Here is a 25737-nt window from a genome sequence, read left to right as displayed (position 1 = left end):
TTAGCCAGGTGTGGTGGTGCACGCCTGTAATCCCAGCTACTCAGGAGGCTGAGTCATGAGAATCACTCGAACCCAGGAGGTAGAGGTTGCAGTGAGCCGAGATCATGCCACTGTACTCCAGCCTGGATGCAGATCGAGACTCCATCTTAAAAAAGTAAAATAAAATAAAAGTAATAGCAAACATTAATTGGAACATAATAGGGGCTCCAACATGTTGCATGAACAGTCCTCACTTTCCAGGCAAGGACATGTGGTTCAGAGAGGTTGAATGACTTACCCAGGGTCACACAGCTAATTAGTGGGACAGCTGGACTTGGAACCCAGAGCTGTCTAATTCCAAAGTTCATGTTCACAGCAATCCCTTCTGCTGCTTCCCAGCACATGCAATTCAGTTCCAACATTAATAGGGATTAACAGAAGCCCCTATCTGGGATGCAAGCCCAGTTTCTCCATCCCTCATGAAGGCCTGACTTCATTTGAAAGAAGCCAGCTGACTGTTTTGCCTGTCATCTGTATTCCAGGATTGAGCACAGTTGAGCCTCGCACAAAGCAGAAACTAGAGAGCATTTGTTTGAATAGAAGAAATTGCCACCTATTCTCATAAGGATTTATGTATGCAGGCAGACATGGAGGGAGCTGCTTTGCACCCCACGTTGCAAATACTAGCTCCTCCCTGCTACTAACAATTTTGGTGGCAAGATTATCTGTTTCTGAGCATATGTTCTCCCCATCTCAGCTTTCCTTAGGGAGAAAACTATTTTCTCACCTCTCAGAAAAGGAGGTGACACTTAACGTAGGGAGAGAACAGATGATCTTACATCTAACTTTTCTGCTGGGAAAGGCAACAGCTGATGGGGGATATGATCAAAACCTGTAAAGGAAGAGGGAACGCGTTTCCAGCGACCTGAAGGAGGAACTCATGTGTTCCCAAGGGCCCAGGCCTGGTGTGATTCATCTTGGCTTGTTGAGGGATTCTTGATTGCAGGGAAGCATGTTGTGCTTGAGGTTCTGCCTGCAGCTCTGAAGCTGGGTAGAGGGACCATGCAGGGTTGTTCAATTGGTTTCTCTACTTTTGTTTATACCTGAAAATTTCCATAATTAAAAACAACAGGCCAGGTCTGGTGGCTTATGCCTGTAATCCCAGCACTTTGAGAGGCCGAGGTGGGAGGATTGCTTGAGCTTAGGAGTTTGAGACCAGCCTGGCCAACACAGCGTAGACCTCCATCTCTACAAAAAATACAAAAATTCACCAGGTGTGGTGGCATGTGGTTGTGTACTCCAAGCTACTCAGGAGGCTGAGGCAAGAGGATTGCTTGAGCCTATGAGTTTGAAGCTGCAGTGAGCCTTGATTGCACCACTGCACTCCACTCCAGGCTGGGTAACAGACTGAGACCTTACCTCAAAACAACAACAGAGCAATAACTCAACAATTTGGGCATGGAGGAGAGCAGAGTACAAACGCTGAAGTCAGAAATACCATATGATTTTTTTTTTTTTTTTTTTTTTGGGACGGAGTCTTGCTCTGTCACCCAGACTGGAGTACAGTGGCGCGATCTCAGTTTACTGCAACCTCTGCCTCCTGAGTTCAAGAAATTCTCCTGCCTCAGCCTCCTAAGTAGTTGGGATTACAGGTGCCCACCACCACACCCAGCTAATTTTTGTATTTTCAGTAGAGACAGGGTTTCTCCATGTTGGCCAGGCTGGTCTCAAACTCCCGACCTCAGGTGATCCACCTGCCTTGGCCTCCCAAAGTGCTGGGATTACAGGCATGAGTCACCGCGCCCGGCCTAGAAATGGTATGTGATTCTTAGCCTCAGTTTCCTTTTCTGTAAAATGGGCATGATAATAGGCCCTATACCTAGGATTGCTGGGAGGATTAAATGAGATCTTTCCTGTAAAGCTCTTAGCCCAGGAAGATCTAATAAGGCTCCATATGTCTGAAGAGCCAGGGTTTCTCAACCGTACTCCTATTGACATTTGGGGACTAATACTTCTTTGCTGTGGGGCGGGGTGGGGACTGTCCCATGCATTGTAAGATGTTCAGCAGCATTCCTGGGATCTATCCACTGGATGCCAGGAGCACCTCCTAGTCAACGACAACCAAATACTGTCTCCAGACACTGCCAAATGTCCCCTGGGGGGAGGTGGGGAGTAAAGTTGTCCTGGGTTGAGAACCACTGGCCTAATCCTTTGTTGTTATTAATTAGCAGTGATTCTCTTTTCCTGTGAGGCTGAATATCTGATTTGTGAGGGGAGTTTGGCCAGGCTGGGCTTTGGATACTGCAGCTCTTGCCGTTGCAGACAGCACAAGCAATTGCAAGGTTTATTGCCTCAGTAATGAGATTTATGTGGATGAGCGAGCACATTTTGTGCCAAGATTCATACTTAAGTTTTGAAAAATCTGCATGAGAGCATTATCTAGAAATTTTTCCAGCTGGAGTGCTACTGAGCTTGTCAAAGGGTGACATTAGGCTCAGGATCTTGATACAGTACCTTGAATTTACAGAATTCCTTCCTCTCTTAAAAAAGATATAACTTGACCAGGCGTGGTGGCTCATGCTTGTAATCCCAGCACTTTGGGAGGCTGAGGCGGGAGGTCAGGAGTTTGAGACCAGCCTGGCCAACATGGCAAAACTGGCAAAACCCTCCATCTTCGCTAGAAATACAAAAATTAGCTGGCCATGGTGTCACACGCCTGTAGTCCCAGCTGCTTGAGAGGCTGAGGCAGGAAAATTGCTTGAACCCGGGAAGCAGAGGTTGCAGTGAGCCGAGATCATGCCATTGCACTCCAGCCTGGGTGACAGAGTGAGTCTCTGTCTCAAACAAACCAACAAAAAAAATTTAAAAACAAAAAAGACAATAACTTTTCTGATTTCCAATGACTGAATGTACTTTGCAGAAAAATTAGAAAATACAGAATGGAAGATATGAAAAATAAACTTACCCATTATGATGGTTAATTTTTTTTTTTTTGAGACGGAGTCTCCCTCTGTCACCCAGACTAGAGTGCAGTGGTGCAATCTCAGGTCACTGCAACCTCTATCTCCTGGGTTCAAATGATTCTCCTGCCTCAGCCTCCTGAGTAACTGGGACTATAAGCGGGTGCTACCACACCCGGCTAATTTTTGTATTTTTAGTAGAGATGGGGTTTCATCATGTGGCCAGGCTGGTCTTGAACTCCTGACCTCAGGTGATCCACCCACCTCGGCTTCCCAAAGTGCTGGGATTACAGGCGTGAGCCACTGTACCAGGCCAGTGGTGGTTAATTTTATGTGTCAATGTAACTGGGCCACAGGATGCCCACATATCTAATTAAACATTATTTCTGGTATGCTTGGGAAAGTGTGTTCAGAAGAGATTAACATTTGAATCGGTGGACTGAGTAAAGCAGGTGGCCTTCTCCAATATGGATCATCCAACCCATTGAGGGCCTGAGGAGAATAAAAAGGCTGAGAAAGGTTGGATGCGCTCTCCCTCTGCCTGTTTGAGCTGGGACGTCAGTCTTCTCCTGCCCTCGGAGCTCCAGCATCTCAGGCCTTCAGACCTGGACTGGAATGTCCACCATCGGGCCTCTGGTTCTCAGGCCTCTAAACTACACCACTGGCCTCTCTGAGTCTCCAGTTTGCAGATGGCAGATTGTGGCACTTCTCAACCTCCATATTTGCATAAGCCCAAAGTTTGTGGTGTTTTTTTTTTGTTTTTTTGTTTTTTTTTTGAGACAAGGTCTTGATCTGTCACCCAGGCTGGAGTATGGTGGCACGATCACGACTCACTGCAGCCTCAACCTCCCAGGCTCAAGCAATCCTCCCACCTCAGCCTCCCAAATAGCTGGGGCTACAGCTGTGCACCATCATGCCTAGCTAATATTTGTATTTTTTGTAGAGACGAGGTCTCACTATGTTGCCAGGGCTGCTCTGGAACTCCTGGGTTCAGGCCATCCTTCTGCCCTGATCTCCCAAAGTGCTGGGATTGCAGGCATGAGCCACCATGCCTGGCTAAGGATTTCAGTGTATGAATTTGGGTGGGACACAAACTTTCAGACCATAGTGTACATTTTCACAGTATGTTTACTGCCACATATTTAATGTTTGTGTGCTTTTTTGGTATGACTTTTGTGTTTAAAATGATCCCCAAGTGTAGTGCTAAAGTACTGTCTATCTAGTATCCCTAAGCACAAGAAGGTTGTGATGTGCCTTATGGGGAAAATACATGTGTTAGATACACACTTCATTCAAACATGAGGTATTATGGTATTGGCTGTGAGTTTGATGTGAATGAATTGAACATATATATATATATATATATAGATTTTTTTTTTTTTTGAGATGGAGTTTCGCTCTTGTTGTCCAGGCTGGAGGGCAATCGTGTGATCTCAGCTCACCGCAACCTCTGCCTCCCAGGTTCAAGCAATTCTCCTGTCTCAGCCTCCCAATTAGCTGGGATTACAGGCATGCATCACCATACCCGGCTAATTTTGTATTTTTAGTAGAGATGGGGTTTCTCCATGTTGATCAGGCTGATCTCGAACTCCCAACCTCAGGTGATGCGCCTGTCTCAGCCTCCCAAAGTGCTGGGATTACAGGCATGAGCCATCGCTCCCGGCCCAACAATATATATTAATCAACAATACTTTATATGGTGGCTTTGGCCAGGTGTGATGGCTCATGCCTGTAATCCTAGGACTTTGGGAGGTCGAGGTGAGAGGATCACTTGAGCCCAGGAGTTTAAGACCAGCCTGGGCAATGTGGCAAAACCCCGTCTCTACCCAAAACAGAAGAACTCACTGGGCATGGTGGTACATGCCTATAGTCCAAGCTACTCAGGAGGTTGAGGTGGGAGGATCACCTGAACTGGGAGAGGTTGAGGCTGCAGTGATCCGTGATTGCTCCACTGCACTCCAGCCTGGACAACAGAGTGAGACCCTGTCAAAAATAATAATAATAATAAGGGGGGTGTCTTTAAACAGAAACACACATAAAAAAAGCTTATATATTGATTGGTTGACTAAAATGTCATGACCAAAAGCTTGCAAGCACCTAACCGTGTATTTCCCCTAGGAGCAATGGTTTAGTATTTGCTAATTCAGTGTTCTTGGTGACTTTGTAGAATAAGTACCATGAATAATGAGAATTGACTCTATCTGTGTATGTGATCATGAGAATTACTTTAGGATACATTTCTGGAGTGAAATTATTGGGTCGAAGTAGAACACCTTTTCTGATGTCTTTTGGGTTTGTATCAGGTAGCTCTCACTGTGTAACAAACCTCCCCCAAATTCAGTGACTTGAAATAATAAGTATTTATTATTTACTCACAAGTTTAAAGCAGGCTGGGAGGTTTGGTTGATCCGGATTGGGCTCAGTGGGTCTCCACAGGGCTTGCTCATGTTTGTGGTTGATGGGGGTTGGCTGGTCTAGGATAACCTCACTCATGTGTTGGAGTTGATGCTTCTCTTCTTCCAGTAAGGTTGCCTGGGCTTGTTCACGTGGCAGCATCAGGGTTCCAGGAGAGCAAGTGAAAATGTTCAAGATCTCTTGAGGCCTAAGCCTAGAAATGCCAGGATAGTTATTTCTGTTGCATCCTATTGGCCAAAGCAATTTAGAAGACCAGTAGAGATTCAAGCACTGGGAAACAGATTTTGTCTCTTGATGAAAAGAGCTGCAAAGATATATTGCAAAGGGCTCAAGTGATCCTCCCACCTCAGCCTCCCAAAGTGCTGGGATTACAGGCATGAGCCACTGTACCCAGCCCAGACGCTGTAGTTGTCTTTTTTTTTCTTTTCTTTTTCTTTTTCTTTTTTTTTTTTTTTGAGACGAAGTTTCGCTCTTGTCACCCAGGCTGGAGTGCAATGGCGTGATCTTGGCTCACTGCAACCTCCGCCTCCCGGGTTTAAGCAATTCTCTTGCCTCAGCCTCCTGAGTAGCTGTCAGGCACTGTATTTTTAAGGAAACTTTTATTTTAGGATAGACTTTGATTTACAGAAAAGTTGCAAAATAGTACAGAGTTTCCATATAACCCCACACCCAGTTACCTCTGTATTAACATCTCATGTTTCTATTTTATGTATTTTTTTCATAGAGATGGGGGTCTCACTATGTTGCCCAGGCTGGTCTCAAACTCCTGGGCTCAACTGATCCTCCCAAAGTGCTAGGATTACAGGCGTGAGCCACCGCAACTGGCCGATTTTTTTTTTTTTTTTTGAGATGGAGTTTTGATCTGTCTCTAGGCTGGAGTGCAGTGGTGCAATCTCAGCTCACTGCAACCTCCACCTCCCAGGTTCAAGCGATTCTCCTGCCTCAGCCTCCCGAGTAGTTGGGATTTCAGGTATGTGCCACCATGCCCAACTATTTTTTTTTTTTTTTTGTACTTTTAGTAGAGACAGCGTTTCACCATGTTGGCCAGGATGGTCTTGACCTCTTGACCTCGTGATCCACCTGCCTAGGCCTCCCAAAGTGCTGGGATTACAGATGTGAGCCACTGCACCCGGCTGCCTGGCCGATTTTTTAATATTTAATCAGAGTAGGAGCTGTGCAGATCCCTGAGCCAGAGGTTTTCTCTGGTGAATCAGATCTTAAACTTTTAATGGTTCCTCTTATTCTTAGACACGGAGAAGGTGGCACACTCTATCAAGAAGTAGACTCAGTGCAGTGGGGCCAGCAGTGTGGCCATGAGCAAGAGGCTTTACCTCTCTGAGCCTCAGTTTCTTCCTCTGTAAAATGGGGATTAAAAAAGCCATTTCATTGAGTTAATGCCTGGGAAGTTGGTATCACTGGCCTGGTGGGTGGTAAATGCTTAATAAGTACCAGCTCGGCTGTGGTATTTATCTGTATTAAGGATCAGTAGCAGGTGCTCTCACAGACATAATCTCAGATGAGCATCATTTCTCTCCACTGAAGAGATGAGGAAACAGAGGCCCAAAGAGGTGGCATAACTTGACCAAGATCACAAAGCCAGGAAATGGCAGGACTGGTCATCACACCAGGGCTTCTGGCATTAGCTCAAACCATCATGGCTACCATGCATGGACTCAGCCCCCAGCATATGGTGGGCCCTGAGCCAAGTGCGCAACCTGCATTTCCTCATGGATGTTCCCACAATGCCATGAGGTGGCATCAGAGAAGGCGGAATAGGGAGTAGGGACTTCCATTCCCACCAGGTGGTCATGAGGCCTCTCCCTGTGGTTCCAGTGGCCATCACATGAGGAGTGTGCATTTCTACTCCCATCTGACAGTAACGATGTGATCCTCCTTCTCCCCTATCGGGTGCTGTCAGGGGAGGCAGCAAGGAGCGTTGGGACTGTCGCCACTGCCTGGGAACACCTTCCCATGATGTCAAAGGAAGACACATGGGGAACACTAGTGAGGCACTTCTACCTCTCCCAGCCAGGAAGGTATCAGCAGAGCAGGTGGGGAACCACAAGTCCCACTTCCACCCAGAAATAAGAGAAGTCTCCCACCCTGCCCATCAGCTTTCATCAGAGGCTGACTGGAGAACTTCCACCCCTCCTGGCATTAATGAGGAGGAACTCCCACCCCCACTCTGCTGTAGTGGTGCCAAGTAGCACCATATAAAATGGATGGAAGACGTATGGGAGGCCAAGATGGGAAGATTGTTTGAGGCCAGGAGTTCGAGACCGGCCTGGGCAACATAGCAAGACACTGTCCCTATACAAAAAATTTTTTTAGGCCAGGCACAGTGGCTCACACCTGTAATCCCAGCACTTTGGGAGGCTGAGGTGGGTGGATCACCTGAGGTCAGTAGTTCGAGACCAGCCTGGCCAACATGGGGAAACCCCATCTCTACTAAAAATACAAAAATAAGCTGGGCATGGTGATGCGTGCCTGTAATACCGGCTACTCGGGAGGCTGAGGCAGGAGAATCACTGGAACCCGGGAGGCGGAGGTTGCAGTGAGCTGAGATCACACCACTGCACTCCAGCTTGGGTGACAGAGCAAGACTCCATCTCAAAAAAAAAAAAGTTTTTTAAAAGCCAGGTATGGTGGTACCTGTAGTCCTAGCTACTCAGGAGGCTTGTAGGAGGATCCCTTGAGCCCAGGAGTTCAAGATTACAGTGAGCTATGATCATGCCACTGCACTCCAGCCTGAGTGACAGAGCAAGACTGCATTTCAAAAAAAAAAAAAAAAGTTTAAATGAGATCCAGAGTTTCATAACATAATACCTAAAATGTCCAGGTTTTGACTGAAAATAACTCACACAAAGAACCAGGAAGATCTGAAACTGAATGAAATAAGACAATCAATATGTGCCAATGCAAAGATGATAGAGATGTTAGAATTAGCTGACAATGTTTTTAAAGCAGTCATCATAGAAATGCTTAGCAACCAATTGCAAACGTGACTGAAACAAATGTAAGAAAATAGAAAGTCATCAGAATCAGATCTGATGTTTATTCTCTCTCTCTCTATCTATTTATCTGTCAATCATCTATCTATCTTCATAGTCTACTGGTGTTGTCATTTTACCAGTTCAAGTATAGAGTCTTATCTCCCTTATGTTTTCTTATACTCTTTTGTTTGTATTATAATTGTCTTAAATATTTCCTCTACATACATTTAGAACCAGATTAGTGTTATAATTTTTACTCTAACCATTGGTCATAATTTAGAAAACTCAGGAAGAGAAGGAAAGTCTGTATTTACTTGCACTTCAGATGACCACGTTCTTTCTTCCCTCCTAATGTTCCAAGGTTCCTTCTTCTATCATTTCCTTTCTGTTTAGAGAACTTCCTCTTTCCATTCTTTTTTTTTTTTTTTTTTTTGGCAGTCTTGCTCTGTCGTCCAGGCTGGAGTGCAGTGGTGCAATCTTGGCTCACCGCAACCTCTGCCTCTCAGGTTCAAGTGATTCTCCTGCCTCAGCCTCCCAAGTAGCTGAGATTACAGGCACACACCACCACACCCGGCTAATTTTTATGTTTTTAGTAGAGATGGGGTTTCACCATATTGGCCAAGCTGGTCTCCAACTCCTGACTTTGTGATCCACCCGCCTTGGCCTCCCAAAGTGCTAGGATTACAGGCGTGAGCCACTGCCACCGGCCTCTCTTTCCATTCTTTTAGGGAAGGTCTACTGGTGACAAATTCTCTTACTTTTCCTTCATCTGAGAATGTCTTGGTTTCCTCTTCAGTAGTGAAGAACATTTTCACTAGATATTGTTTTCTGGGTTGATAGTTCTTTCTTTCAGCACTTAAAAAATGCTGTCCTGGCTGGGCATAGTGGCTCATGCCTATTATCCCAGCACTTTGGAAGGTGGAGGTTGGAAGATTGCTGGAGGCCAGGAGTTTGAGACCAGCCTAGGTAACACAGCAAGACCCCGTCTCTACAAAAAATTTAAAAATTAGCTGGGCATGATTGTGCATGCTTGTAGTCCCAGCTACTTGGGAGGCTAAGGCAGAAGGATTGCTTGAACTCAGGAAGTCAAGGTTGCAGTGAGCTATGATCATGTCACTGCATTCCAGCTTGGGAGACAGAGCAAGACCCTGTCTTAAAAAAAAAAAAGAAAAAGAAGCGGTGCCACTTTCTTCTGAGATCCTTGGTTTCTGATAAGAAAACTACTGTTGTTCAAATTGATTTTCTATGATAGGTAGGGTATTGTTGCTCTCTCATTGCTTTCAAGATTTTTTCTTTGTCTTTAGTTTTCAGAAGTTTGACTATGATGTGTGTTGGCGTGAGCTTCTGTGGGTTTATCCTGTTTGAGTTTTGTTTAGCTTCTGTAGATTTTTGGAATCTTTATTCCAAATTTGGGAAGTGTTTGGCCACTATTTCTTCAAGTACTTTTTTGGCCCCACCCTCTTTCTCCTGTCCTTCTAAAATTCTGATGTCACGAATGCTAAGTCTTTTGTTATAGTCCCAAGGTCCCTGAGGTTCTGTGTAGTTTTTTGAAAGATAACAGAATAATCTCCAAACGCGTGGAAACTAAACAACACTCTTATAAGTAACCCATGTCTCAAAGAGAAAGTTTCAAAGGAAATTTAAAAAAACATTAAACTGAATGAAAGTGATAATACAACATATCAAAATTTGTGTCATACAGCTAAACAAGGGCTGAGAAAGGACTTCATAGAACTACATGAAGTCTATTTTATCTTTTTTTTTGAGACCGAAGTCTATTTTCTCTCTATTGTTTTCAGATTGGGTAATTCCTATAGCTCTGTCTTCAAGTTCATTGATTTTTTTCCTCTGCCCCCTCTATTCTGTTGCTGAGTCCACCCATTGGATTCTTTTAGTTTGTTATATTTTTCAGTTCTAAATTTCCATTTGGTTCTTTCTTATATCTTCTATTTTTTGTGGATATCTACCTGTATATCTCTATCTATCCATCCATCTATAATGTGGTACCTAGAACAACTACTAAAAGTGCTATGCAAAGAGATACACTCAAAAACACTATAGATAAATCAAAAGAAACTCTAAAAATCCCACAGGAAGGCAGTAAGAAGGAAACAGAAATGAAAAATAGAGAGAACAAGCACAAAATAAAACAGCAGACTTAAGCTCTAATATATCAATAATTACCTTAAATGTAAAGGGTCTAAACACACTAATTAAAGACAGAACTTATGGCTGGGTGCAGTGGCTCATGCCTGTAATCCCGGCACTTTGGGAGGCTGAGGTGGGTGGATCGCCTGAGGTCAGGAGTTTGAGACCAGCCTGGCCAACATGGCAAAAAAAATTAGCCAGTTGTGGTGGCATGTGCCTGTGGTGGCGTGTGGAGGCTGAGGCAGGAGAATTGCTTCAACCCGGGAGGCAGAGGTTGCAGTGAGCAGAGATCATGCCACTGCACTCAGCCTGGGCAACAGAGTGAGACTCTGTCAAAAAAAAAAAAAAAAAAAAAGACAGAACTTGGCAGAGTAGACTGAAAAAGCATGAACCAACTACATGTTGTCCACAGGAAACTCACTTCAAATATACAAGTGGGTTGAAAGTAAAAGGATGGTGGCTGGGTGCAGTGGCTTACACCTGTAATCCCAGCACTTTGGGAGGCCAAGGTGGGCAGATCACAAGGTCAAGAGATCGAGACCATCCTGGCCAACAAGGTGAAACCCCGCCTCTACTAAAAATACAAAAATTAGCTGGGCCTGGTGGCATGTGCCTGTTGTCCCAGCTACTCCGGAGGCTGAGGCAGAAGAATTGCTTGAACCCAGGAGGTGGAGGTTGCAGTGAGCTGAGATAGCGCCACTGTACTCCAGCCTGGCAACAGAGTGAGACTCCTCAAAAAAAAAAAAAAAAAAAAAGAAAGTAAAAGGATGGGAAAATAATATCAGGCAAACATTAATCAAAAGATTGCAGGAATGGCTATGTTAGTATTAGATAAAGTATACTTCGGAGCAAAGAAGACTGAGAGACAGAGAAGGACATTGTATAATGACAAACGGGCAATCCACCAAGTAGTCCTAACAATCCTAAACATGTGTGCACCAAACAACAGAGCTGCAGAATATGTGAGGCAAAAACTAATAGAATTGAAAAGAGAAATAGACAGATCTATCATTATAGTTTAAGATTTCTTTCTTCCTTTTTTTTTTTTTTAAGACATGGCCTTGCTTTGTCACCCAGGCTGGATCTCAGCTCACTGCAACCTCCACCTCCTGGATGCAAGCAATTCTCCTGCCTCAGCCTCCCGAGTAGCTGAGATTACAGGTGCCCACCACCACGCCTGGCTAATTTTTGTATTTTTTCAGTAGAGATGGGGTTTCATCATGTTGGCCAGGCTGGTCTCGAACTCCTGACCTCAAGTGATTCACCCACTTCGGCCTCCAAAAGTGCTGGTATTACAGGCATGCACCATTGCGCCTGGCCCTATAGTTTAAGATTTCAATACTCTTCTCTCAATAACTGATAGAATAACTTGATAGAAAATCAGCAAGAATATAGAAGAACTCAACATCATCAACCAATGGGATCTGATCAACACATATAGGACGTTTCCCTAAACAGCAGCAGAATACACAGTCTTTTCAGGTGCCCATAGAACATATACCATGATAGACCATATCCTAGACCATAAACAAATGTCAACAAATTTAAAAGAATTAAAATCATACACAGTGTATTCTTCAACCACAAAGGAATCAAATTAGAAACCAAGAACAGAAAGATAACAGAATAGTCTCCAAACACTTGCAAACTAAACAACACACTTATAAGTAACCCATGTCTCAAAGAGAAAGTTTCAAAGGAAATTTAAAAATACATTAAACTGAATGAAAGTGACAATATAACATATCAAAATTTGTGGCACACAGGTAAACAAGGGCTGAGAGGGGACTTCACAGCACTACATACATATGTTTAAAATGTCCTACATCAGGCCAGGTGTGGTGGCTCACACCTGTAATCCCAGGACTTTGAGAGGCTGAGGAGGGTGGATCACCTGAGTCTGGGAGTTCAAGACCAGCCTGACTAACATGGTGAAACCTCGTCTCTACTAAAAATACGAAAATTAGCTAGGCATGGTGGTGCAAGCCTGTAATCGCAGCTACTTGGGAGGTTGAGGCAGGAGAATCATTTGAACTTGGGAGGCAGAGGTTGCAGTGAGCTAAGATCATGCCACTGCACTCCAGCCTGGGTGACAGAGCGAGACTCCATTTAAAAAAAAAGAAAGAAAGAAAATAAAAGTCCCACATCAATCATCTAAGCTTCCACTTAAAGAATATAGGACAAGGGGAGCAAAATAAACCCAAAGCAAACAGAAGGAAGGAAATTGTAAAGAGCACAAATCAATGAAACGGAAAGCAAGAAAACAATAGAGAAAAATCAATGAAATAAAAACTAGTTCTTGAAAAGTTTCAGTAAAGTTGACAATTCTCTGCTAAGACTAACCAAGAAGGAAAAAGAAGACACAAATTGGCTGGGCATGGTGGCTTATGCCTGTAATCCCAGCACTTTGGGAGGCCGAGGCGGGTGGATCATGAGGTCAGGAGTTCAACACCAGCCTGGCCAAGATGGTGAAGCCCCTGTCTCTACTAAAAATACAAAAATAGCTGGGCATGGTGGCGGGTGCCTGTAATCCCAGCTACTCAGGAGGCTGAGGCAGAGAATTACTTGAACTGGGAGGCAGAAGTTTCAGTGAGCCGAGATTGCACCATTGCACTCCAGCCTGGGTGAAAGAGCGAGACTCCGGCTCAAACAAAAGAAAAGAAAAGAAAAAGAAGACACAAATTTTCGGTATCAGGAATGAAAGAGGGGCTATCACTGCATACATCAAACTTGATAAGCGAAATAGACCAATTCCTTTAAAAACAAAAACTACCGTAACTCACCCACTATGGAATAGACAGTTTGAATAGCCCCGTTAACTATTAAGGAAATTGAATTTGTAATGTAACAGATCCCCAAAGAGGAATCTCTAGGTTGAAATGGTTTCCCTGGAGAAGTTTACCAAACATTTAAAGAATTAACAGTTACCTACAAAATCTCTTCCAGAAAATAGAAGAGAAGGAAACATATTCCAATTCATTTTACTAAGCGAGTGTTAACTCTGATGTTAAAACCAGAGTTTTACGGAAAGGTGGAACTACTGAGCCGGGCGGGGCGGCTCATGCCTGTAATCCCAGCACTTTGGGAGGCCGAGGTGGGCGGATCACAAGGTCAGGAATTTGAGACCAGCCTGGCCAATATGGTGAAACCCTGTCTCTACTAAAAATACAGAAAAATTAGCTGGGTGTGGTGGCACATGCCTATAATCCCAGCTACTCAGGAGGCTGAGGCAGGAGAATTGCTTGAACCCAGGAGGTGGAGGTTGCAGTGAGCCGAGATGACGCTACTGCACTTCAGCCTGGGCGACAGAGCAAGACACAAGGTGGAACTACAGATTAATATCTCACATGAGTATAGAAACAAAAATGCAGTCAAGCATGGTGGCTCATGCCTGTAATTCTGGTACTTTGGGATACTGAAGTGGGAGGATCGCTTGAGCCCAGGAGTTCGAGACCAGCCTGGGCAATACGGTGAAAACCCATTTCTACAAAAGATACAAAAATTAACCGGGTGTGGTGGATGCCTGTAGTTACAGCTGCCTAGGGGGCTGAGGTGGGTGGATCACCTGAGCCTGGGAGGTCTAGGCTGCAGTGAGCCGAAATTGTGCCACTGCACTCCAGCACGGGCAACAGAGTGAGACCCTGTCTGAAAAGAAAAGAAAAAAAACAAAACAAAAATGCTTAACAATAAATTAGCAAATGGAATTCAGCAATCTGTATAAAGAATTGTCTACCTTAACCAAGTGGGATTTATTCCAGGGATGCAAGGCTTGCTTGGTATTCAGAAATCAATGTAATGCACCATATTAACAGGCTAAAGAAGAAAAATCATATATCATTCAGTGTAGTACAGGTATTCATGATTTAAAAATCTCTTAAAAATAGGAATGAAGGAGAAATTCCTTGATTTTTTTTTAAAGAATAATCAAGTGCAGTAGTGAGAAGTGGGGGGAGAGGGGAAGAGTAGTACATGGAGTTTGATCTGTAACTGACTGTAAAAAGTCCATTGAGATAACTCACTACTTTCAGACCAGCCAAATTCCTCAATTTGATAAAGAGCATCTACAAAAAAAAAACAAAAAACTGCAGCTAACATTATACTTAATGATGAAAGACTGAATGCTTCCTGCCAAAGGTCAAGAACAAGGCAAAGACGTTTGCTTTCACTCCTTATGCAGCTTTCACTCACTATGCAACACTCACTATGCTTTGCTTTCACTCACTTTGCTTTCACTCACTATGCAGCACTCAGCATAGTGCTGGAGGTGCTAGCCAGTGTAATAAGGCAAGAAATGGGCATAAGCGACACACAGATTGGAAAGAAAAAAATTAAAATCATCTCTATTTTCTGGTGACATGATTGTTTCTGTAGGAAATCCCAAGGAATCTATAAAACAGTTTGTAGAACTAAAAGGTGACTTCAACAAGGCCCCGGGATATAAGGTAAACAAGAAAAACTAATTGTATTCCAATATACTAGCCATGAACTCATGGACATTGTAATAAAAAATATAGTGCTATTGGTGGGGTGCAGTGGCTCATGCCTGTAATCCCAGCACTTTGGAAGGCTAAGGTGGGAGGACTGCTTAGCCCAGAGTTTGAGATCAGCCTTGGCAACACAGTGAGACCCCCATCTCTACAAAATATAATTTAAAAATTAACTGATGTGGTGGTGTATGCCTGTAGTCCCAGCTACTGGGGAAGCTGAGGCAGAAGGATCACTTGAGCCCAGGAGTTCAAGGCTGCAGTGAGCTATGATCATGCCACTGTACTTTAGCCTGGGTGATAGAGTGAGACCCTGTCAAAAAAAAAAAAAAAAAAAAAAAGAAAAGAAAAGAAAATTAGCAAGACATGAAGAGACATATAAATAGCAAATAAGAGCCAGGTGTGGTGGCTCACGCCTGTAATCCCAGCACTTCGGGAGACCAAGGCAGGTGTACTGCTTGAAGTCAGAAGTTCAAGACCAGCCTGGCCAACATGGTGAAACCCCATCTCTACTAAAAATACAAAAATTAGCTGGGCATGGTGGTGGGTGCTTGTAATCTCAGCTACTTGGGAGACTGAGGCAGGAGAATCACTTGAACCCAAGAGGCGGAGATTGCAGTGAGCTGAGATTACGTCACTGCACTCCAACCTCGGTGACAGAGCGAGACTCTGTCTCAGAAAAAAAAAATTTTTTTTTAAATAAATAAATAGCAAATAAGAACATGAAAAGATTTTGAACATTATTAACCAACAGGAAAATGCAAATTAAAACCACAATGAGGTATTACTCTATACCTATCAGAATGGCTAAAATAAAATATAGTGACAACATCAAATGCTGACAAAGATGCAAAGAAACTGGCACTCATAGATTGCTGGTAGGTGGGGATGTAAAATGGGCCAACCATTCTGGGAAACAGTTTGACAGTTTCTTAAAATACTGAACATACGACTACCATATAACACAGCAATTGGACTCCTGGGAACTTTTCACAGAGAAATGAAGACGTACGTTCACACAAAAAGCTGTACATGAATGTTTATAACGTTTATACCAGCTTTATTCATAATAGCTCCAACCTGTGTCCTTCAGTGGGTGAATAGGTCAAACAATATGTCCTTCAATGGGTGAATATTTAAACCGTGGTGCATATGTACCATGGAACACTACTCAGCAATAATAAGGAACAAACTACTCACACATGCAACAACCTGGATGCATCTCCAGAGATTTATGCAGAGTGAAAACAGTCAATTCTAAAAGGTTACATACTATATGATTCCATTTACATGACATTCTTGAAATGACAAAATTTTAGAAATGTAGAACAGATGAGTGGTTGCCAGGGCTTAAGGAGGGGATGAACGGAAGGTGGAAGTGGGTGTGGCTATCAAAGGGAACATGAAGTATCCTTGTGGTGATGGAAATATTTTCAACATCTATATTGACATTGACTGTATCCATGTTAATATCCAGGTTATAATGTACTACAGTTTTGCAAGATGTTACCACTGGAGGAAACTGCATAAAGGGTACATGTGATCTCTCTTTTTTTTGTTGTTATTTTTCGCTAAATTTTTTGTAGAGATGGGGTTTCACTAAGTTGCCCAGAGTGGTCTCAAACTTCTGAGCTCAAGTGAGCCACTTGCCTTGGCCTCCAAAGTGCTAGGATTACAGGCGTGAGCCACTGTACCTGGCCCACACATGATCTCTCTCTCTCTCTCTCTCCCTCCCTCTCTCTTTTTAATGAGACAGAGTCTCGCTCTGTCACTCAGGCTGGAATGCAGTGGCGTGATCTTGGCTCACTGCAACCTCCACCTCCTGGGTTCAAATAATTCTTGTGCCTCAGCCTCCCAAGTAGCTGGCATTACAGGCGCATGCCACCACTCCTGGCCTCTTTGTATTATTTCTTACACTTGTATGTGAATCTATAATTATCTCAAAATTAAAATTTTAATTTTAAAAAAGGCATTTGTCTGTAGCCTGTCAATCATTCAGTATTTTTCCAGTCTCTATTTTGCAGAAAGAAGTACCCAAAGTGGTGAGAATGAAGATTTATCAATGTAGAGTGAATTTTAGTGCTCTTCAAATTTTGTTGTCTTCTATCGCTCAATTAGGGGTCTTGTCTACTGAGATTACTCTAGGGACTTCCAGTCTCATTTATTTAATAATATTATTATTTGTTAATGCTTCCACAGGGTAATTCACTGAGCTTCTAGGTTGCCCTAGCAACCTAAAACAAATGTCCCCATTTGGTACTCAGAAAAAATAGAAAAATGATTTGCTAAGGAGCCTCTGGATGCTGGGCCCACAGTTCTTTCCTCTTCATACATAAGCTGGCATCTATATCATGTGTGGTCTGGAATCATTTTTATTTTTCCTGATCATTAAATTCCTCTCCATCTAGCACCTGTCTTAAGCCACTTTAGAAATCACCAGCTTTTGAGAGCAGGAAAAAACTCTTAAATCCAGCATCTCACCTGGACTTGGATCCCTCCCTTTAGGGCCAGCTTGGACAGAGCCAAGGTTTCTTTCAGGCCCACAAAGCAATTGCTGTAGGTTCAAGAACAATGAGATGATGGGGCTTTCTCCCAGCAGAGTTATGCAGTTTTCCCGTTTCTGGAAGTAAGCAGCTCTCAGCTGACCACATTTGGGATAGGCATGGAGTGAAAGTGAGGTGGCATTGCTTCTGGCATTGGGTGCTTCCTGTGCAAGAATCACCTCCTCAAATGCAGGGCTCAAACCAGGAACTGAAAGAGGCAGTCAGAAGATGAAGGCCTTGGGATCTTTCGTAGCATATTCCATGGCTGCTTTTTGGCGGTATCATCTGGCGGGGGGAATTCTTCTAATTTCATCATTATCATTTCATCACTTCTAACTTCATCATTTATCTATGATCTCATGGAACCCCAAGATTTTTTTATTTTTATTTATTTCTATTTTTTTTTTTCAGAGTCTCACTCTCGCCCAGGCTGGAGTGCAGTGGCACTATCTAGGCTTACTGCAACCTCCACCTCCAAACTCGAGTTCAAGCAATTCTTCTGCCTCAGCCTCCCAAGTAGCTGGGATTACAGACACGTGCCACCATGCCTGGCTAATTTTTGTATTTTTAGTAGAGACGGGGTTTCATCATGTTGGCCAGGCTGGTCTCGAACTCCTGACCTCAAACAATCCGCCTGCCTCAGCCTCCCAAGTGCTGGGATTACAGGTGTGAGCCACCACTCCTGGCCGGAACCCTGTGATTTTTAAACATCAACATGTTTTAAAACAACTATTTTGTGCTGGGCACTGTGTTGGGTGCTTTGCCACATCCTAATTCATTGAATCTAAACTCCTGAATATTCAAAACCACTTCCTGAAGCATTTACATGATTCCCAGTGATATATAGGCAGGAGAATAGGGCTCAGCTCAGAGGGGAAGTGACTTGCTGAACGTCACACAATGAGTAATAGGTGGAGCCTGAATTTAAACCTAAACCGGCCAGAATCCAAAGTCCACGGTTTTTCTGTTCTGTCATGCTGCCACAGAGGCAGTTTAGTGTAATGACTAACTGGCTAAGGGTGCAGGCTCTGCATTTAGATGGATGTGGGTTCTACGTGGTTCAAGCCATGTGACTTGGATAAGGAATTTAACTTCTCTGAGTCTTCAGTTTCCTCACCTTTATAGGTGGGGATTAGGAGTCGCTTCTGGGCTGGGTGTGGTGGCTTATGCTTGTAATTTCAACACTTTGGGAGGCCAGGAATTTGAGACTAGCCTGGGCAACAAAACAAGACCCCATCTGTACAAAAAGTAAAAATATTAGTGAGCAAAGTGGTGTGCACCTGCAGTTTTAGCTGCTTGGAAGGCTGAGGTGGAAGGATTGCTTGAGCCTGGTAGTTTGAGGCTGCAGTGAGCCAGATGGAGCCACTGCTCTCCAGCCTGGGCAAAAGAGTGAGACCCCGTCTCAAAAAGAAAAAAAAAAAAGAATTATTTCTGTGGCCATAGGATTGTTGAGCAATTTCAGAAGATTCTGCATGTAAAGCACTCAGATACTGCTTAGCATGTGTAAGTGATGGATAAATGTTAGCAAAATCTGTTTCCAAAGAATAAGCTAGCTTACTCCGTGGTTTCCAGTTGGAACTCGGCTGGACGCGGTGGCTCACGCCTGTAATCCCAGCACTTTGGGAGGCCGAGGCGGGTGGATTACAAGGTCAGGAGATAGAGACCATCCTGGCTAACACGGTGAAACCCCGTCTCTACTAAAAATACAAAAAATAAGCCGGGCGTGGTGGCGGGTGCCTGTAGTCCCAGCTACTCGGGAGGCTGAGGCAGGAGAATGGCGTGAACCTGGGAGGCGGAGCTTGCAGTGAGCTGAGATCGCGCCACTGTACTCCAGCCTGGGCGACAGAGCAAGACTCCGTCTCAAAAAAAAAAGGAACTCAAAGCACTTTACCAATCTTCATTTTCCCCAAAGCACTCAGAACTCACTGCTATCAATGCCCCTGTTTAATTTATTAACTAGTGGATTTTAAAAAAACAACTTTTATTGTTCAAAACTATTGAATTGTGGGCACAGTGGCTCATACCTGTAATCCCAACACTTTGGGAGGCCGAGGTGGGAGGATCTCTTGAGCTCAGGAGTTTGAGGCCAGCCTGGGCAACATAGCAGGACTTCATCTCTACAAAAAAATGTTAAAAATTTAGCTGGGCATGGTGGCGCGTGCCTGTAGTCTCAGCTACGTGGGAGGCTGAGGTGGGAGGATTACTTGAGCCCGGGAGGTCCATGCTGCAGTGAGCCGTGGACTGCCCCACTGCACTCCAGCCTGAGCGACAGAGCAAGACTGTGTCTCAAACAAACAAAAACAAGTGAATTGTTTTTGAGCCTCACCATATGGCAGGCACTGCAGTAGGCGTTTCATCACGTTTATCTCATTTAAATAAAGTGAGTGGCAAATCTTACTGCAGGAAGGGTGCTGAATTCCTCCTATTAGGAGTGGCTGCTTGAAGGCAAAATAAAACCCATCCTTTCATTTTGTTGAGTCCCAGCAGTAGCAGCAACAGGTACTGTCGAGCGTTTATCACAATGCAGGAACTCTTATAAGTATATTACTATTATCCTGGTGCAAAAGTAATCGCGGTTTTTGCCATTCCTTTTAATGGCAAAAAGTAATGCCATGACCATGGCTGCTAATATGATCTCATGGAACCCTGTGAGGGAGGGGCTGTTATTATCCCCATTTTACAGATAAAGAAACTGACCCTTAGAGAGGATAAATAATTTGCTGTGATAGCTGTCTTAGTTCAGGTTGAGCTTAATTTAAATAACACACGTTTCTGAGGCTGACGCTTAAAATAAAAAATCCCCCTGTGAATGGCAAAGATGCCTTGCTTTGGGAAGTAAATAGCCCTACCCCACAGTCGGTTCGGTTCCCCAGGCTCTGTTTCCTCAAATCTCGGTATTTCAGAGCTTGATGTTTCAGAAAGGGACTTTAGCTATTAACAGGACAACTTCTTCATGCTAAAGATTAGGGGACTCAGGCCCAAAGAGGTAAGAGAACTGTCCCAGGTCACACAGTCTGACGGCCGCAGAGCTGAGGCTCAAATTCCCGTGCTCCGACTTTCAGGCCTGGGCCGCCGAGTTATTAAGGGACTCTGGCCAGGGAAAGGAAGGGAGGAACCCTGAAGTTTCCATTCCCTCACCTGCGAAATGGGGTCAATCACGGGCCCTCTTTGGGGTTACGTGGGTGTGGCCCAGCCCAGGGGCGGCCACTCTGCACTAGGAATGTGACAATGGACGGTTCAGGGAGGGCTGGAACGTCGGCAGTCCTCAAGGGAGGTGGTGGTAGGGTGTGACGGAGCCAGGGCGGAGCGTCGGGAGCCAGAGGCGTGGATTCGCGAATTCGGGGCGGGGCTTGAGGTTTAAACGTTGAGATGGGGTAGTGGGCGGGGCTTGAGATGCTAGGAATAGGGTTGCGGTCCTTGGGCGGGGCTTCTGGAAGACGGGGCGGGGCTTTGTGAGGCCGCTGGGCGAGTTCTGAAGCAGTGGGAGGGGAGCCGGGCTTAGGGAAGCAGGAGGCTGGTTTAAGGACTTGGATAGGCAGTGCGCGGGGCTCAGAGGAGCTAATGTTCCTGTATTGAGGGGCTCTGGGGGAATCTTTGAGGAGCCAGGGGACGTGGCCTTGCAGAGCCTAGCGGGTCAGTGGGCGGGGCTCTAAGAACCCCGCTCCGGGGTCTAAGGAGCAGTGGGCGTTGCTCGGAGGCGCCTGTGGGCGTGGCCCTCTACCACTAGGATGACTGGAGAGCGGGGCGTGCGCTTGGGCACCGCCTGCATCCCTCGGCGCGACCAGAGGGGGCGTAGCGAGGCGTGGAACGTGGGGTGGGAAGCGGGCTTCCCCTCCGGAAGTGGGCGTGGCGCACAGCGGCCCGGCAGCCCTGGTTGGGCCCCGCGCGGCGCGGGGGCGGGGCCTACGCGCGGTGGCGGGGGCGGTGGCGGCTGCCCGCGCCCCTCCCCCGCACGGCGCTCAGTGCCAGGCGGGAGGCGGCAGCGGTTGGAGGCTTCGCCCGGCTTTGCAGCGGGGACTTCGGCGGCGGCGCCTCAGGCACCTCGGCCCGGGTGAGCGGCGCGCGCCCGGCGGGGGCAGCCTGAGAGCGAGTCGGGCGGGCGGACCTGTCCTCTGAGCATGTGCCTGCGCCGCCTGACAGGAGCCGGCGGGGCGAGGGGCAGGGCTAGGTGGAGGGGACAGGGCTGGGTGGGCGCGCGGGGCGCGGGTTCACGGGCTGGGTTGCAAGGGGTTAGGGCCGGGGGCTGCTGTCGGGAGCTCGGGGAAAGGGAGTTGGGGACCGAACCAGGTGGCGTGGGGAGCGTGAAGCAGGGTCCCTGTGGGGAGGAGGCTTTCGAGGTCTGGAACGCTCCTGGCCGGGTGCGCAGCCGCGGGCCGAGGTAGGACGAGGCTGCCCAGGGAAGGCTTTTAGGGGTCAGGGATCGCCTGCTTGGGCGAGGTGCTGGGAGGGAAGGGCTGCTTCGGGCGAGGCGCAGAGCCCGGGGGCTCCAGGCCTGGGGACTGGGTTTGGGCCGCCCCAGGGAACGAGTGGGTGGGGGCGGGCAGGGGCCGGGCTCACGTGGGGCCGGGGCGAGCTGGGCCCTGCGTCGGGAGGGGCGAGGGCGGCCGCCTGGCCTGCGGGTTTCCTGGCTTTGGGTGCGAGACCAGCTCTGGGCCCTGCAGATCTCGGTTGGGGGTCAGGCGGGGCGGGGCAGAGCTGGAGCTGGAGTAATGTGGGTGGGGGCGGCTTGGGAAGAGGCTGAGCCCGGCCAAGGGAGCAGAGGGCTGGGACTGGCTGGGGGTTGGGAGGGGAGGAACGAAGCAGGAAGGCTGTCGGATCGGGGGCCCAGGGTGTCCGAGTGAACTGGGTGATTCAGAGGTGTGTTTCCCTAATAGCGGGGCAGCTGGCGAGGGACGCAGTAAAAAGGAGCGAGGTGCAGGTGGGGCCTCGCTGCGCCGAAATGACTGAGGATGAGGTCAGACGTGGAGGGTGGGAATGCAGAAACCGAGCTCTCCCGCCTGTCCCCACCGGCGCACGCTCCCCAGCTCTCCGTCTCTCAAATGATTTGAATGTGTTGGGGGAAGTGGCAGGCTGCGGTGAGAGCTGAGAAGAAAGGGGCTTCCTCTTGGAGGGAGGCGCTGGCCCTGCCATCCTTTTTTGGGAGTGTTCAAAGGATTTTAAACGCTGGAAAAGGAATCGTAGGCTTTACAGCATCACGATTTAGAAACACATCCTATATTTGGCCGTAATGTAGGCTGCCCTTGTTTTGTGGTGTCTAAAGTGCTTGCTCTACATGTTGCAAACGTGGGATTCAGAGTGCGAAGCAAATTGCAAGTTGTTCATTTCCCCCGGCATGGTAAGATACAAAGGCTTTTCCCTCCTATAAGACATTTGAAAAGAATTGAATGTAGTGCGCGTTTAAAACTGGTCCTGGGTGGCGAATATATTTACTTTTGGAAATAGTTACCACAAAATATTAGGCCCTCTTACCGCAGCCTTTCTGCCTGGGATTGCATTCTAAAACAGTACTTGTAGGGCTCTTAGTCACTCTATATAATAATGCATCTCATTGTCCTCATCTGGCAGAACGTTCTCCTGACACCAGGGCCTGCTGGAATAGACAGAAACATGATTAAGTATAAGCAGTTGCTTTGTACCGTCTGTTCAGTTGTGAAGGCAAATAGATACCTGTTTAATATTAATTCACTTTCTGCATTCCCTGTAAAACTGAAGAAATGTGCAAAATCTATTTTGGACTTGGTTCTATACATTTCAGATGATTTAAGGAAACTGATATTTTTGGTTTGGAGGTATGTTTCACAGTCATAATGTTTGGCTATGAAGCATAATAGTAAACATTGGATCTGAGAAATCGTATAAATAAGTAGGGAAAAAAGTGAAATAAAACTGAGAATTGTGTTGTACCTTAGGTCTTGAAGTGCAGTGTTTCGTGGTGGAGGTTAGTCGTGTGTACTGAGGATTGGACAAAGATTTGGTATAAACGTCAGGAGCACACATTTTTGACGAATATAGAACCTATCTTGTCCATATTTATTTTGATTACTTGTGGAAGGTACATTAAAGCCTGATGAATTTTAATAGATACTTACCGATGAAAAATAACTGCACACAATATTGACTTTTTCATGATCCTTTGTTACTTTGCCTGCAGATTGTACTAATCAGCATTTATACTTATATATAGTTTAGGATTAGATTCGGTGTCAGTGAATAGCATTTTTTTAAACACTGTTGGATTTTTTGATAAAAGTTTTATGTTTAACTTATCTGTCACTTCTGGGATCCACTCCAACTATGAGGAAGAGAGTCACTCTAACGACTATGAGATGGAATGTTCAAAAGGATGAATATCAATTCTTAGTTATATAAGTGGGTATGTCGACGAGTCTCTTCTTTATGATGGCAAAATTTTAATTTCTCATATTTTGATTTGTCACAAACTGGTACTTTAGAAACATATTATTAATTGGGCTGTTTTACCTTTGACCTCTTTTCCAGGGGTGGGGCAATAATAAATTTGAGAGCTACTTGCATTTTCAAGGTACAGATCCATGTGATAAAACCTCTTAAGCTTGTTTTCCATTTATGACTTCTCTGTGTTACTGTCTCCTTGAATTATGAAAACTGTTTTCTGACACTTGTATGTCTTTTTAAACTTAAGATACCTTTTCTGTATTAAAACAGAATTCTTCATGAATATTTCAGTATGACCTAGTACCTAGAATGTTAAGTAATAGAATCCCTCTGGGTTTTCTTTGCCCTAGTTCAGATCCTTTAAAGTGAGTGAACAAGATTCTGTACTCCTTTCTGAGTACTTTGTATTTCTAGAGTGCAGAATGGAACTTTTTTTGTTTTATAACAGCTTCATTGAGACATACTGTACAGTTCACCCGTTTAAAGTGTACAGTTCTGTGGTTTTTGGTATATTCACAGAGTTGTGCAGCTGTCACCACAGTCAATTTTAGAACATTTTCATCCCCCCCAAAAAGAAACCCCATACCCCTTAGAAGTCCTCCCGTTTCATGTAAATGGAATCATACACTATGTGGTCTTTTGTGTCTTGCCCTTATTTAGCATATTTTCAAGGTTTATATGTGTGGTAGTATTGTATAGTACTTCATTCTTTTTTTTAATGGTCAAATAATATTCCATTGTTTGGATATGCCGTATTTTGTTTATCCATTCATCAGTTGATGAACATTTGGGTGTTTTTCCTTTTTGGCTATTATGAATAATGCTGTGAACATACGTTTTCATTTCTCCTGAGTATTTACCTAGGAATGTAATCGATGGGTTGTATGGTAACTCTATATTTAACTATTGGAGGAATGGCCAGACTTCTCCAAAGCAGCTGCACCATTTTACGGTATTCACCAAGAGTATATGAAGGTTCTAAATTCTCCACGTTCTTGCCAACACTTGTTACTCTCTGACTTTTTGATTCTAGTCATCTGTGTTTCCCTAATGGCTAATGATGTTGAGCATCTTTTCATGTGGTTGGTGAACATTTGTATGTGTAATCTTTGGAGAAATGTCCATTCAAATGCTCTGCCCGTTTTTTAATGGGTTGTCTTTTTATTGGTGTTATAAAAGTTGTTCATGTATTCTAGATTCAAGTGCCTTATCAGCTGTATGATTTGCAAAAATTTTCTTGGATTCTGACATGTCCTTTCATTTTCTTGATGGTGCCCCTTTTTAGGAACAAACATTTTAAATTTTGATGATTTCCAATTTATGAATAGTGGGGTCTTACTAGTTAGAAATTAGACCTTAAACCACACCCTCCTCAATATTTTGGTTATATAAGTTGAAACCCAAATGTGAAAGGACTGGGGAAAGGTTTGAATTAATATATTTTAAGGTATGCTATAGATGAAAAAGGATTCATCAGGGAACATGCCATTCACCTGTTCAAATCCTCTGGTGACCTCACCTTTACCCACAAAATAAAGTTCAGACTTCTTAATGAGGTGTGGAGTAAGGTGGGCTCTGATTTCAGCCTGCTTTATTTCTCACTATTCCCCTTCCAATGTCTTCATCTCTAGTGTCACTCCCTGAAACATCCCAGCTTTCAAATCTTGTGATGAATTTATTACTTCATCGCCTTTCTACTTCTAGAATCCCACTTGTCCTTTGGGACATGGGTCATGAGGTTTTTCCTCCATGAAAACTTCCTCATCTCACAGGCAGACATTTGTCCCTGCCCTCATGTATT

General features: G+C 45.0%; 1 protein-coding gene and 1 long non-coding RNA gene across 5 annotated transcripts in view; one reads left to right on the top strand and one right to left on the bottom strand.

The window, feature by feature from the left end:
* Positions 1–5203: 5203 nt before the first annotated feature.
* Positions 5204–20795, bottom strand: LOC129393548 (uncharacterized). Its single transcript, XR_008620490.1, has 3 exons — positions 20661–20795; positions 19547–19639; positions 5204–5547 (listed from the first exon to the last, which is right to left on the bottom strand). It is a non-coding gene; the product is annotated as an uncharacterized LOC129393548 (long non-coding RNA).
* A 619-nt stretch (positions 20796–21414) lies between these two features.
* CORO1C (coronin 1C) overlaps positions 21415–25737 on the top strand; it is an 85359-nt gene continuing 81036 nt past the window's right edge. Inside the window, exon 1 of one of the 4 annotated variants that reach the window (XM_003832518.4) lies at positions 21415–21573. The gene's annotated coding sequence lies outside the window, so the exon portion shown is untranslated. Of the gene's footprint in view, positions 21574–21767; positions 21901–22838; positions 22858–25737 lie in introns of those variants that run through there. The other 3 variants (XM_063593626.1, XM_034934413.3, XM_057299520.1) reach the window with 3 other exon arrangements.

The sequence above is a fragment of the Pan paniscus genome, chromosome 10 (genome assembly GCF_029289425.2).
Source record: "Pan paniscus chromosome 10, NHGRI_mPanPan1-v2.0_pri, whole genome shotgun sequence".
NCBI classification, from domain to species: Eukaryota; Metazoa; Chordata; class Mammalia; order Primates; family Hominidae; genus Pan; species Pan paniscus.
Note: the sequence above shows the minus strand (reverse complement) of the source record. Positions and strands in the feature narration are given on the sequence as shown.